The sequence below is a fragment of the Pelobates fuscus genome, chromosome 4 (assembly GCF_036172605.1).
Source record: "Pelobates fuscus isolate aPelFus1 chromosome 4, aPelFus1.pri, whole genome shotgun sequence".
Classification (NCBI taxonomy): domain Eukaryota; kingdom Metazoa; phylum Chordata; class Amphibia; order Anura; family Pelobatidae; genus Pelobates; species Pelobates fuscus.
In genome coordinates, this window is record NC_086320.1 from 307,059,125 (window position 1) to 307,072,320 (window position 13,196).

Below are 13,196 nucleotides of genomic sequence, written 5' to 3' on the forward strand. Positions count from 1 at the left end.
CTCAAACAAGGTATACAACAGAAGGTCAAATAAATACAAAATATAATCATACATTAACCAGTGAATGGTACAAAATGTCAGCAGAGAAAAGTAATTAGTGAGGTACTTATCTGTCTGGTAGCAGCAAAGAAAGAGAAATTGGAGGAGGAGGTGCTGCCTATTATACTGGGACTGGATATGGGAGTGTCCTATCTCTATGGTTACTGTTTTTTCTTACTGTTAATATACTTTGCTGCTATTGGTGGACAGTAAAGAAAGGGTTAAGCAATATGAGCCTCCGTGTCTTGACATAAAATTCAATTTTTTTTGCCTTCTTATTGTGGAAGAGGAGTAATTTCCATTATTTTAACGTATTTTGTTACATAAATGTTTACTCAATGTTTTGATTTACAGTAAACTTGCCTAATAATTTAAAGCATCTTTGCAGGCCGTAAGGCAAATAAAATAAATCTTATTAATTCAGCATTAATAGCCTACATATTTTAACACCAACATCCTCAAAGTATGTATACATTAAAATGACATTCTGGGCACCAAAGGAAGAAGAATTTCTATGTACCAAAGGAAGAAGAGTGGCGACTTTATACAGCGTTGACTAGCCAAAACCCTAAGAGTGATGAATCCTTATTCAACCTACCAGGAGTTTGGGCAGAGAACAACCCACCAGGACTGGCCCGCAATATTCCACCTATTCGAATTGAACTAAAGCTTGGGGTTTATCCAGTGAGCCTACGGCAATATCACATCCCGCAGAAGGCTAAGAAGAATATTCAATCTTATCTGGATAAGTTCATACGGTATGGTATCCTAAAATTCTGTACTTCCCCCTGGAACACCCCATTGCTGCCTGTTCAAAAGCCCGGTACAGATGAGTATCGCCCTGTGCAGGACTTGAGAGCAGTCAACGATGCGGTTGTCAGTATACACCCAGTTGGGCCCAATCCGTATAACCTGCTTGCTTTAATTCCGGGCGGGGCTACCTATTTTACAGTCTTAGACCTCAAAGATGCCTTCTTTTGCCTCCGAATTGCCGCAGAAAGCCAATGTATCTTCGCTTTCCAATGGGAAAATGCTGTAACGGGCTCGAAACGCCAGATGACTTGGACAAGACTGCCTCAAGGGTTTAAAAATTCACCTACCCTATTTGGTTCAGCTCTAAGTCAAGATCTACTGGATTTCAAGTCCATCCCAGGAGAGTGTGTATTATTACAATATGTAGACGACTTGTTGATAGCAGCAGTCACAAGAGAAATATGTCAGCAAGCAACACACGATCTACTACACATTCTCTGGAAGGCAGGATACAAGGTGTCTAGGAAGAAGGCTCAGTTGTGTCTGTCCACTGTCAAATATCTGGGATTCCATATCTCTGAAGGTCAAAGAATAATGGGGCCAGAGAGAAAAGAAGCTGTGTGCCAAATACCAACACCCAAGAATAGAAGACAAGTGCGAGAGTTCTTGGGGGCAGCAGGCTTCTGTAGGATATGGATTCCCAGTTACGCGATATTGGCAAAACCTCTGTATGTAGCTATTAAGGGTACAGAACATGACCCCTTCTTATGGACTCAAGAACAGCAAACGGCATTTGAAGATGTAAAGAAGGCTTTGATGAGTGCCCCAGCATTAGGTCTACCTGATCACACACGACCATTCTACCTGTATGTACACGAGCAAAGAAGAATGGCTGTGGGAGTATTGACACAGTACTTGGGATCATGGCAAAGACCTGTTGCCTATATGTCTAAGCAACTGGATGCAGTGGCCAGTGGTCTTCCACCTTGTCTAAGAGCCGTAGCTGCAGCCGCCCTGCTGGTAGCTGAAGCCGATAAACTCACTCTGGGTCAAGAACTTTATGTACGAGTCCCACATGCAGTACAGACGTTGTTGGATTACAAAGGCAATCATTGGTTCAGTAACAGCCGTATGACCAAGTATCAAGCAATGTTGTGTGAAAACCCAAGAGTGCATTTAGAGACTGTCAGTACCTTAAATCCAGCTACCCTTTTGCCGCAACCTACTGAAAGTCAACACGATTGTTTGGAAGTGATGGATGAAGTATTTTCAAGTAGACCAGATCTTCGTGATTTTCCCATCCAGAACCCCGATGTCCAATATTATACAGACGGCAGTAGTTATGTGAAAGAAGGGATTCGCTATGCAGGATATGCGGTAACGACGATAGACAAGGTGATAGAAGCCCGGCCACTGTCAAAAGGAACATCAGCACAAAAGGCAGAATTGATAGCACTGACACGAGCGTTACAATTGGCTGAAGGTTTAAGAGTGAACATCTACACGGACTCCAAATATGCGTTTTTAACCACTCATGCCCACGGAGCTTTGTATAAAGAAAGAGGACTATTGAATTCAGAGGGCAAAGAAATCAAGTACGCAGCTGAAATCTTACAACTATTGGAAGCATTATGGGAACCGAAAGAAGTCGGTATTATACATTGTCGAGCGCATCTGAGAGGAGATGGTGATGTAACTAAAGGAAATTGGATGGCAGATAATGCAGCTAAGCGTGCCGCTGAATCAGGAAGACAGGAATATGTGGAACATATAGCTGCTCTTATACCAACTCCACTGTCTCAATGGACTCCAGTTTATACAGCTCAAGAAGAAGAGTGGTTAAAGACTGAACCTGGAAAGTATTTGGAGAACAAATGGTATCAGTTAGAAGATGGGAGAATAGTTATTCCAGCATCACTAGCGGTAGAAATCGTCCAAAACTATCATAACGGGACACATTCTGGAAGAGATAGTACAGAAGAATCTCTCAGAAAACATTTCTACATACCCAGATTGTCCAACTTAACTCAAGCCATTGTACGAAGATGTGTAACGTGTGCTAAAAATAATGCAAGGCAAGGACCAGTAAAGCCACCAGGAGTTCAGTATATGGGGGGGACTCCATATGTCCGATCTACAAATTGACTATACAGTAATGCCTAAATCTGGTGGACATCACTACCTACTAGTAGTTGTGTGCACCTATTCAGGCTGGGTAGAAGCATGTCCTACTCGTACAGAGAAAGCAGGAGAAGTTGTGAGATTCCTGCTACGAGAAATAATACCCCGATATGGACTACCCTGCTCTATAGGATCGGACAATGGACCAGCCTTTGTTCATCAGTGCCTACAACAACTGACTCATATGCTTGGTATAAAGTGGAGACTTCATACGGCATATAGACCTCAGAGTTCTGGTAAAGTAGAGAGAATGAATAGAACTATTAAGAACCAGCTGGCAAAGATGTGTCAGGAAACCCAACTTAAGTGGAACGTTCTTTTGCCCATAGCTCTGTTGCGAATTCGCAGTACACCTACCAGAAGGATGGGTCTCTCTCCTTTTGAAATCATGTATGGGCGTCCACCTCCCGTACTTGGTAACTTAAGGGGGGATTTGAGTCAGTTGGGAGAAGGAATTACCCGGCAGCAGGTTGTAGAGTTGGGTAAGACTATGGAGGAGGTACAGAAATGGGTACAAGATAGATTACCTGTGAATATTTATCCCCCTGTTCATAGTTACCATCCAGGAGACCAAGTGTGGATTAAAGAGTGGAATAATGTACCGTTAGGGCCCAAGTGGAGAGGTCCTTATGTTGTTCTTTTGTCTACCCCTACAGCGATAAAAGTGGCCGAAGTGACTCCGTGGATTCATCACTCCAGGGTTAAACCAGCAGCGGTAGATTCTTGGCAAGCTACACCAGATCCAGAGAATCCCTGCAAGATCCGGTTAAAGCGCACGACTCAGTCGGAGTGACGAGGAACCTTGTGGATTACAAATTTTATTGTTTCAGAGATTGGTAAGTGAGTGTTTAGACTGCCATAATAAAGCCTGTCCGCTCACCGACGTGTAATTTAAAAGCCAGGAAAGTCTCGAAGGGACCCCTGTGAAGACGAGCAGAACTCCATTCCCTGCAGCCCTTACATCCTGGAAGCTGAGGTGCCATCGCACGGACGAAGACTGAGGATGCGGCCGACGAAAGATGTGCTTATGATAATGTTTATTTATATGTCTTTTTATATTCAGGAAGGTAGAGGTACCGACACTCCTAGCTGTGAGGTATGCATTAAGACTACAAGAACAGGTAACCATATTTCCCAGACCCTAATTTGGCATTCGCAGTATGAATGTAACGGAGAAGTGTCTAGGTGTAGATACTTAAATATAGAGTATAGTGTATGCCATTTAGGAGTAGGAGAACCTAAGTGCTTCAATCCAGAGTATCAACCCCGTACAATTTGGTTGACTCTCACGAATGGAGATCCTCAGGGGACCCTAATAAACAAAACGGTGTTAGAATCCGTACATTCTTCGGGTGTTCTGCTATTTGATGCATGCAAAGCAATATCAAGTGATAGAAAGCCGTGGAATGTATGTGGGGATCTTAGATGGGAGAGAACGTATGGGTCTAATGATAAATATATTTGTCCCAGTAGTAAAAATAAGTATGTGAGTCCTAGATGCCCAAATAGAGAATATAACTTTTGCCCATATTGGTCTTGTGTGGGGTGGGCAGACAAGGATATAATTGTGACTAAGTTGCCTACCAATCCATACTGTAAGTCTATGGAATGCAATCCAGTCCATATTCTTATATATAATCCTGACCAATTCTTAGATAGATATGGTAACTTATTTGGGTTTCAAATATATGGGACGGGTTTAGACCCTGGGACAGTATTGTTTATAGGGATAGAGACCGATACTGTAACCTCCCAAACTCATCAGGTATTCCATTCTTTTTATGAAGAGATGAGTATAGATAATAAGATCCCCCATAATGCTAAAAACCTGTTCATAGATTTAGCTGAGAGTATTGCCGGTAGTCTTAATGTAACCAACTGATATGTGTGTGGAGGTACTAACATGGGAGACCAATGGCCTTGGGAAGCAAAGGAGGTAATGTCCGGTTCTGAGGCAGTTGAACAATTAATATCTTCACAAGCCAATTATCAGATGAGTGTTAGAGGTAAATCTGAGTGGAGATTAAAGACCTCCATCATAGGTTATGTTTGCATAGCAAGGAAAGGAATGATGTTTAATACTTCTGTAGGAGAATTAACTTGTCTAGGGCAAAAAGCTTATGATGATGATACAAAGAATACAACTTGGTGGTCGGCTTCAAATGTCTCAGAACCATCTAACCCGTTTGCAAGATATGCCAATTTAAAGGACGTATGGTTTGATTTATCTATCACATCTAGTTGGAGAGCCCCAGCAAATTTGTATTGGATCTGTGGTAAGAAGGTTTATTCGGAGTTGCCACAGGACTGGGAAGGGGCATGTGTGTTGGGTATGCTCAAACCATCCTTCTTCTTGTTACCTTTTGAAACAGGTGAGACTTTGGGTGTTAAAGTATATGATGTGAATCATAGGAAGAGAAGGGGACCCATAGAGATAGGCGCCTGGGAAGATGATGAATGGCCTCCCCAGCGTATTATAGACTACTATGGGCCAGCCACGTGGGCAGAGGATGGTACTTTCGGATACAGAACCCCAATTTATATGCTCAACCGCATTATAAGGTTACAGGCGGTGAGATAATTACTAATGAGACCTCACAAGCGCTCAATCTTCTAGCGAAGCATAATACCAGGATGAGGACAGCAGTATACCAAAATAGATTAGCATTGGATTACCTATTGGCAGTAGAGGGAGGTGTATGTGGGAAGTTTAACCTGAGCAATTGCTGTCTTCAAATAGATGACGAAGGGCAAGCAATAGCTGAGCTTACTAGCCATATGGTTAAACTAGCGCATGTGCCTACTCAGGTATGGAAAGGGTATAATCCAAGTAGTTGGTTTGGTAACTGGTATGAGCAGTTTGGAGGGCTTAAGGCATTGGTAGGCGGAGTACTGATTTTCAGTACTGATTTTAATGTTGTGTCTACTCCTGCCATGTCTTATCCCCTTAGTAGTTAGGTCTGTGCAAAGCCTGATAGAAAATATAGCAGAAAGGAAGGCTGCAGCACAGATAATGGCCATATATAAATATGAGGCTCTAGATCAGGGAGAACCAATGCAGGAAGAGGAGTGTTGAGGGATTCACATCATAGAAAAGTCTGGTCTGGTTCATGGTAACCTGAGGTATATGCAAACCAAGGTTAAGTGATGCCTCAAGTAATTGTGAAATATCAAGAGGCATCAAAGGGGGGAATGTGGTGGAATCTCGGTAAAAATAAATTTAGTAGGCCGAGATTACCACGCGGCATGTGTACGTGCATATGCTGACGTATCGGTCGGTTGGTTGCACGTGGCAAGATACGATCAGTAGTGTACGGAGTATGTGCAAGAATACCGGATGTAGCATTCCCCTCCTCCATTGTGCTGGACAGGCCATGCGGTCAAGCAGGAAGTTAATTCTTATTTGTATTGATTGGTCAAGAGAATGTGCGGGTGGAGCTTAATATGGGAGGAGTTATGTGCCTATATAAGGAGCCTGCACTATTGTCCGGGGCTCAGAACTTGTTGTATTTTGGTGACACTAGTCCCTCTGAGTCCCGATCGGTGAACCGAATAAAGAATCTCTTCCTTCCTGAAGAAACCTGTGTCCATCTCTCTGTGCTTGGCTTCCGTCAGTTTCTCCGGTATCAGTGTAAGAAATAATCATATCGACCATGTACATAAGTGCAATGTGAACACATAATCAGGTGCTTGAAGTTTATGGGAAATGTACATCCCTCCAATTAATGATTATGGGGTACAGCAAATGTGCATACACAAACAAACAGTTGCATGCTTGATTTCTTTAAATGAAGAAAAAATAAATAATACAAGTGGGAGAACCACTTTTGCTAAAAGATTTCAGAAATAAAATTAATAGAAACCACTCACATGAGTAAATAACATTCAAATAATCTTCTTACGTCAGTTATTAAACGTCTGTACATTGGAGGGGGGTGGTCTTTTAAGAGGCTCGTAGGTGTGATCACTGACTCTCACACTGATGTTTCTTGAGGGCTGGGCAGAGATTTTAGTGCAGCTTTGTGATGGGTAGTTCCCACTATATAGTAACACTGAGACAGTCAGATTGATGTAATTGATGTAATTTCCTGGCATCCACAGCCTGTCTAATGCAATGATACACGCACAGGAAGCTGGATGGTAGTCTATGATGCTCACATCATAGCTCTTGTGCTCTGCAACCAGTAGACAGTAGACCAGGTGTCCAGTTAAATACAGTAAAAAAAATGTAAACCTGCAGTGAAATACGGCGGGCGTTCTATGCCGTCCTTTTTTGGTAGTTTTCTTTTTTCTTATGCTGGCTGCATAAATGTGCAAAAAATTCAGTAGTTCCACAAAACGGGAAAACTAAATAAAGTCGAGCCAAATGGTCAAATTTGTACACCAATAATGGGGAAAACCCCAAAAGGAAACTATGTAAGTGAAAATAAAGATAATGCTGTACCAGGGGGACTAGGATGTAGTGTAAAGACAGAAGGGTGCCAGCTAGCTTCCAGACTAGGAGGAACAAATGAAGAAATTAGGAAAAATAAATAAATTTTATTAATTAAAATAACACATTGTTAAAAAAAAACACATTTTTACAGCACGCAGATCTAAGAATCTCAGGGACTACCTGGTACACAGTTATATAGAACCAGTTAAAGCACAATCCACATGGCTAACACAGACTACTGGAGTATATAAATGTGGACACTGTAAAGCCTGGAAATTCATCAAACCAACAAAAATGGTACTAAGTACAAAAATCCAATAAGAATATACGATCAAAAGGTTTAGCAATTGCAGCTCTACACGTGTCAGATATTTAATAACATGCAGTTGTGGGATCTAATGTATAGGCAAAACCTACCAGCAACTAAGAAGATGTTTGTTCAATCACAAACCCTAATGTATCTACTCCAGTCTCTAACCATGTCAGAAACCACCATGATAGGGATCCTACAGACCTACACACCTGACTTTTTTTTTTTTTTTAGAAAAAACTGACTTTAAATACCAGAAAAGGCAATTTCAATAACATTTTGCTAGTGAAGGAATCAAGATTGATCTACCGTTTCAAAAACACTCACACCAGACGGCCTCAATGAAGAATTTAACTTTACACCTTTTATCCATAAATAAAATGGTTTAACTATCTATACGGCTTATCCCTACCAGCGATTTAACTATCTATACGACTTATCCCTAGCAGCGATGTAACTATCTATACGACTTATCCCTACCAGCAATTTAACTATCCATACAACTTATCCCTACCTGCGATGTAACTATCTATACAACTTATCCCTACCAGCGATGTAACTATCTATACGACTTATCCCTACCAGCGATGTAACTATCTATACGACTTATCCCTACCAGCGGTTTAACTACCTATACAACTTATCCCTACCAGCGGTTTAACTATCTATACGACTTATCCCTCCCAGCGATTTAACTATCTATACATAGTGATGCACCGTATGTGTAATCTAATTGCAGTTGCCTGCCTGCCTGCCAGCTTTTGTGTCAGGCTCACAGTGGATACTGTGCCCACTTGCCCAGTGCCACCACTCATATCTGGTGTCACAATAGCTTGCATTTAAAAACAAAAAAACTTTTTTCACTGTAATAGATTAATTAGCAGTTAATTGTCTGCAAGCGTCTGTGTGTCAGGCCAACAGCGGGTACTCTGCCAGTGTGCACAGTGCCACTCATATTTGGTGGCACAATAGCGTGCATTTAAAAACCCACAAACTTTTTTTCACTGTAATAGATTGAATAGCAGTTAATTGTCTGCAAGCGTCTGTGTGTCAGGCTCACAGTGGATACTGTGCCCACTTGCCTAGTGCCACCACTCATATCTGGTGTCACAATAGCTTGCATTTAAAAAAAAAAAATTTTTCACTGTAATAGATTAATTAGCAGTTAGTTGTCTGCAAGCGTCTGTGTGTCAGGCCAACAGCGTGTACTCTGCCAGTGTGCACAGTGCAACTCATATCTGGTGGCACAATAGCGTGCATTTAAAAACCCAAAAACTTTTTTTTCACTGTAATAGATTGAATAGCAGTTAGTTGTCTGCAAGCGTCTGTGTGTCAGACTCACAGTGGATACTGTGCCCACTTGCCCAGTGCCACCACTTATATCTGGTGTCACAATAGCGTGCATTTAAAAACAAAAAACTTTTTTCACTGTCATAGGGGGGACAGTCCCTATTCTGCTCTGTGTCAGTGTGTATCAGGGTCTCTGAGGGCAGGTGTCAATCCATATCTGCCAAGTGACCCTATGTAGGAGGAACAGTCCCTATTCCGCTGTGTGTCAGTGTGTATCAGGGTCCCTGAGGACAGGTGTCAATCCATATCTGCCAAGTTACCCTATGTAGGGGGAACAGTCCCTATTATGCTCTGTGTCAGTGTGTATCAGGGTCCCTGAGGACAGGTGTCAATCCATATCTGCCAAGTGACCCTATGTAGGGGGAACATTCCCTATTCTGCTTTGTGTCAGTGTGTATCAAGGTCTCTGAGGACAGGTGTCAATCCATATGTCAAGGTGTCAATATGTCATATGTCAGGTGTCAATCCATATCCATTGTAATTTAGGAATGTTAGGTGATTTATGCCCTTTATGGATTAAAACCAGACTCTGCATCAACTGTGTAATTTTCCATGAGAGTTTTGCCATGGATCCCTCTCCGGCATGCCACAGTCCAGGTGTTAGTCCCCTTGAAACAACTTTTCCATCACTATTGTGGCCAGAAAGAGTCCCTGTGGGTTTTAAAATTCGCCTGCCCATTGAAGTCAATGGCGGTTCGCCCGGTTCGCCGGTTAGCGTACGTTTGAGGAAGTTCGCATTCGCCGTTCGCGAACCGAAAATTCTATGTTCGCGACATCACTATCTATACAACTTATCCCTACCAGCGATGTAACTATCTATACGACTTATCCCTACCAGCGGTTTAACTATCTATACGACTTATCCCTACCAGCGATTTAACTATCTATATGACTTGACAAAGGACTATGTCGTCTATTACCCTCATTCCTCAGGAAATTACTTTTTTTAATGTATATTATATCATTTAATATACAAGACACAAAGAAGTCCCATTTACACAATTTACGTACAGGATTTCATCAGTCTCTCAAAATAGGAATAAGATTATTATCTTTTTCTTCTTATGGGCTATTCCCATTTAGCTAACAAACAAAGAAATTGGTGTAGACAAACATAGCTAGTGTATATACACACAGATACAACAAGATGTAACTATTGAATATACAAAAAGAATGGGCAGACCATTTACAGAGCTCTTTTGAAGTTCTCTGTCTATAGACTCAAGTCTCATGAGGCAGCCAGAGCTCTGAGTCATGGTCTGAGCGCCAGGACCGTGAAGTCATAAAGTGATCTGCAACAGATATCCGTGCAGATCACAATGCTCCACGCCGGACCACCAGAGATTATACTTCTATTCCTGACTAAATGTAGGCAAATGAAAAGCATAACCAACTGCCAGGCACATAGCAGAGCCTGCCCACGCACACAACAGCTAGTCACAATCAGACTCCAATCCACACACAAAACTCAGACTTAAAGGAACACTACGCCACCATAACAACTTAATCAAACGGTTTAACTCCAAAGACAGCCTCAAGCTTCGATCTCCAGGTCCCTCAGGCGTTATCTAGCTTCTGAAGTGACAGGAAGAGCAGAGTGCCGTCGGGCAGAGGCGCTGCTGTTTGGCCAGAGCGGTCAGCTAACGCTCAAAACCAATCATTAGTGTCCTATTCATAAAAAAGATATATATATTTTTTTAATGAATGGGGTTACTGTAGTGTTCACACACAAAATGTGTCCACTACATACCATACTCAGAAACTGGGGGCAGTATGGGGGATACAGCCCCCAGTTTCTCAATACCTCTGAGAATGGGGATGTATATTTAGTTTTTTGTTAAAAAAAAAAAAAAAAAAACAGTTTTCTGAGTGTTTAGGTGAAATTGTTTACTCCTTGGCCAAACCTTTGTTTCCAGCAACATATAATTATTTATGATAATTTCTAGGTACTGTCAATATTGGTTTATTAAACATGCTTTCCTGTCTGGCATTGAATGGATTGTCCATCACACTGAAATAATTGTATCCCTTTAAGAACAAATTGATTTGTTCCCACTAGATGGCAGCCTAACATTTTTCAATATTTACAATGAGCGATACTGAGCTAAACATTTATGCAAATTGGGAGTTTTTATTTGGCATTGCACTATTATTTGACATTACATTATTCCTCAAAGCTGTTTCATTTTACTGTAAATGTAAAATAAAATAAAACCCCTGATTGCCGGTGCACATTCTCTTTCCATTCTGTCTTGTCACTTCCTGCACTGATTAGTTACCTTCTTCAACTTTCAGTGGAATATATTTATATTTATATGGAATGGCAAAAAAAACTAAAACAGTTCACCAACACCTTTTTTGGCATATTGGAAGAACCTCACTTTTAAGCATACTTTAGTGTATGTCTGTTTGCCCTGATGTACCCATGGAATGCTAAGTCAAATAAAAATTGTTGGGAAGATATTAAGGGAAATTCACTTTCCATTTATCTCTAAAGCTGTTTTGGCATTGCAGCAAAAATGTCTTCACCCTTTGTACGTTTTAGAGCACATACACACATATTCCAATAAAATTATGTTCTTCATGATTTAAGGACCTTCAAAGCCATAGTTATTTCTGGATCCCTCCCAATCTAACCAGCTTTTTATTTTTTTTATTTTTTGTGGTAGAATGCTTTGTTTTTTTTAAATTAAATAATTAATTTTTTAGTACCAAGAACTACCAAGAACTCTGCCATTTTTCCAGGACACACCAGAAGAGGTCTAGATGCCCTCAAATCAAGCCATTTCAATGCATCTCCGATATCTCTAATTGCCTGGATATCTCACTGATCTCCCAATAGATCATGTCCCAGAACTCATATTATAAACGTCTACATATCAATCAGTGAAAGAAAGACCTGTGTGAGACCTTGGATTGGGACCCATGGGCGTCCACGGGGGGGGGCAAGGGGAGGCACTTGCCCCCCCCCCCCGCCTGCATTTTTCAGCTTGTTCTGCTGATTTTCGTGTGAAATTCAAAATACAGTGCAATAACGGCGCCGGCCAGTAGGTGTATGGAGAGAGACAGGGACAGGAAGCTGCATCTTATCCCTGCATCTCTCTGACTGAATCCACAGGGGAGCAACACATGCAGGCAGAGATAGCCTAGAGATCAGTGAAGTGAGGTATATGGGGGGGCAGAGATAGCCTAGAGATCAGTGAAGTGAGGCATATGGGGGGGGGGGGGCAGAGATAGCCTAGAGATCAGTGAAGTGAGGCATATGGGGGGGGGGGCAGAGATAGCCTAGAGATCAGTGAAGTGAGGCATATGGGGGTGGGGGCAGAGATAGCCTATAGATCAGTGAAGTGAGGCATATGGGGGGGGGCAGAGATAGACTAGAGATCAGTGAAGTGAGGCATATGCGGGGGGGCAGAGATAGCCTAGAGATCAGTGAAGTGAGGCATATGGGGGGGGGGGGAAGAGATAGCCAGGAGATCAGTGAAGTGAGGCATATGGGGGGGGGGGCAGAGATAGCCTAGAGATCAGTGAAGTGAGGCATATGCGGGGGGGCAGAGATAGCCTAGAGATCAGTGAAGTGAGGCATATGGGGGGGGGGGCAGAGATAGCCAGGAGATCAGTGAAGTGAGGCATATGGGGGGGGGGGCAGAGATAGCCTAGAGATCAGTGAAGTGAGGCATATGGGGGGGGGGGGGGGCAGAGATAGTCTAGAGATCAGTAAAGTGAGGTATGGGGGGGCAGAGATAGCCTACAGATCATCGAAGTGAGGCATGAGGGAGGTAAAGTAAGAGAAGGAGCAGAAAGGAGAAGGAATAGAAATGAGGAGAAAGGGGCAGCAATGATCTGGAAGGGACAGCAAGGACCACAACAGGTAAAGGAGGAGAAGGAGCACAAATGAGCAGGAAGGGTCAACAAGGAGCAGGAAGGGTCTGCAAGGAGTAGAAAGGGTCAGCAAGGAGCTAAAAAATAGTAGCAAGGAGCAGGAAGGGACAGAAGAAGCACAAAGGTGAAGTAGGCGAAGGAACAGAAATGAGCAGGAAGGGTCTGCAAGGAGAAGGAAGGGTCTGCAAGGGGCAGCAAGGAGTGGGAAGGGTCTGCAAGGAGCAGAAAGGGACAGAAGGAGCACAA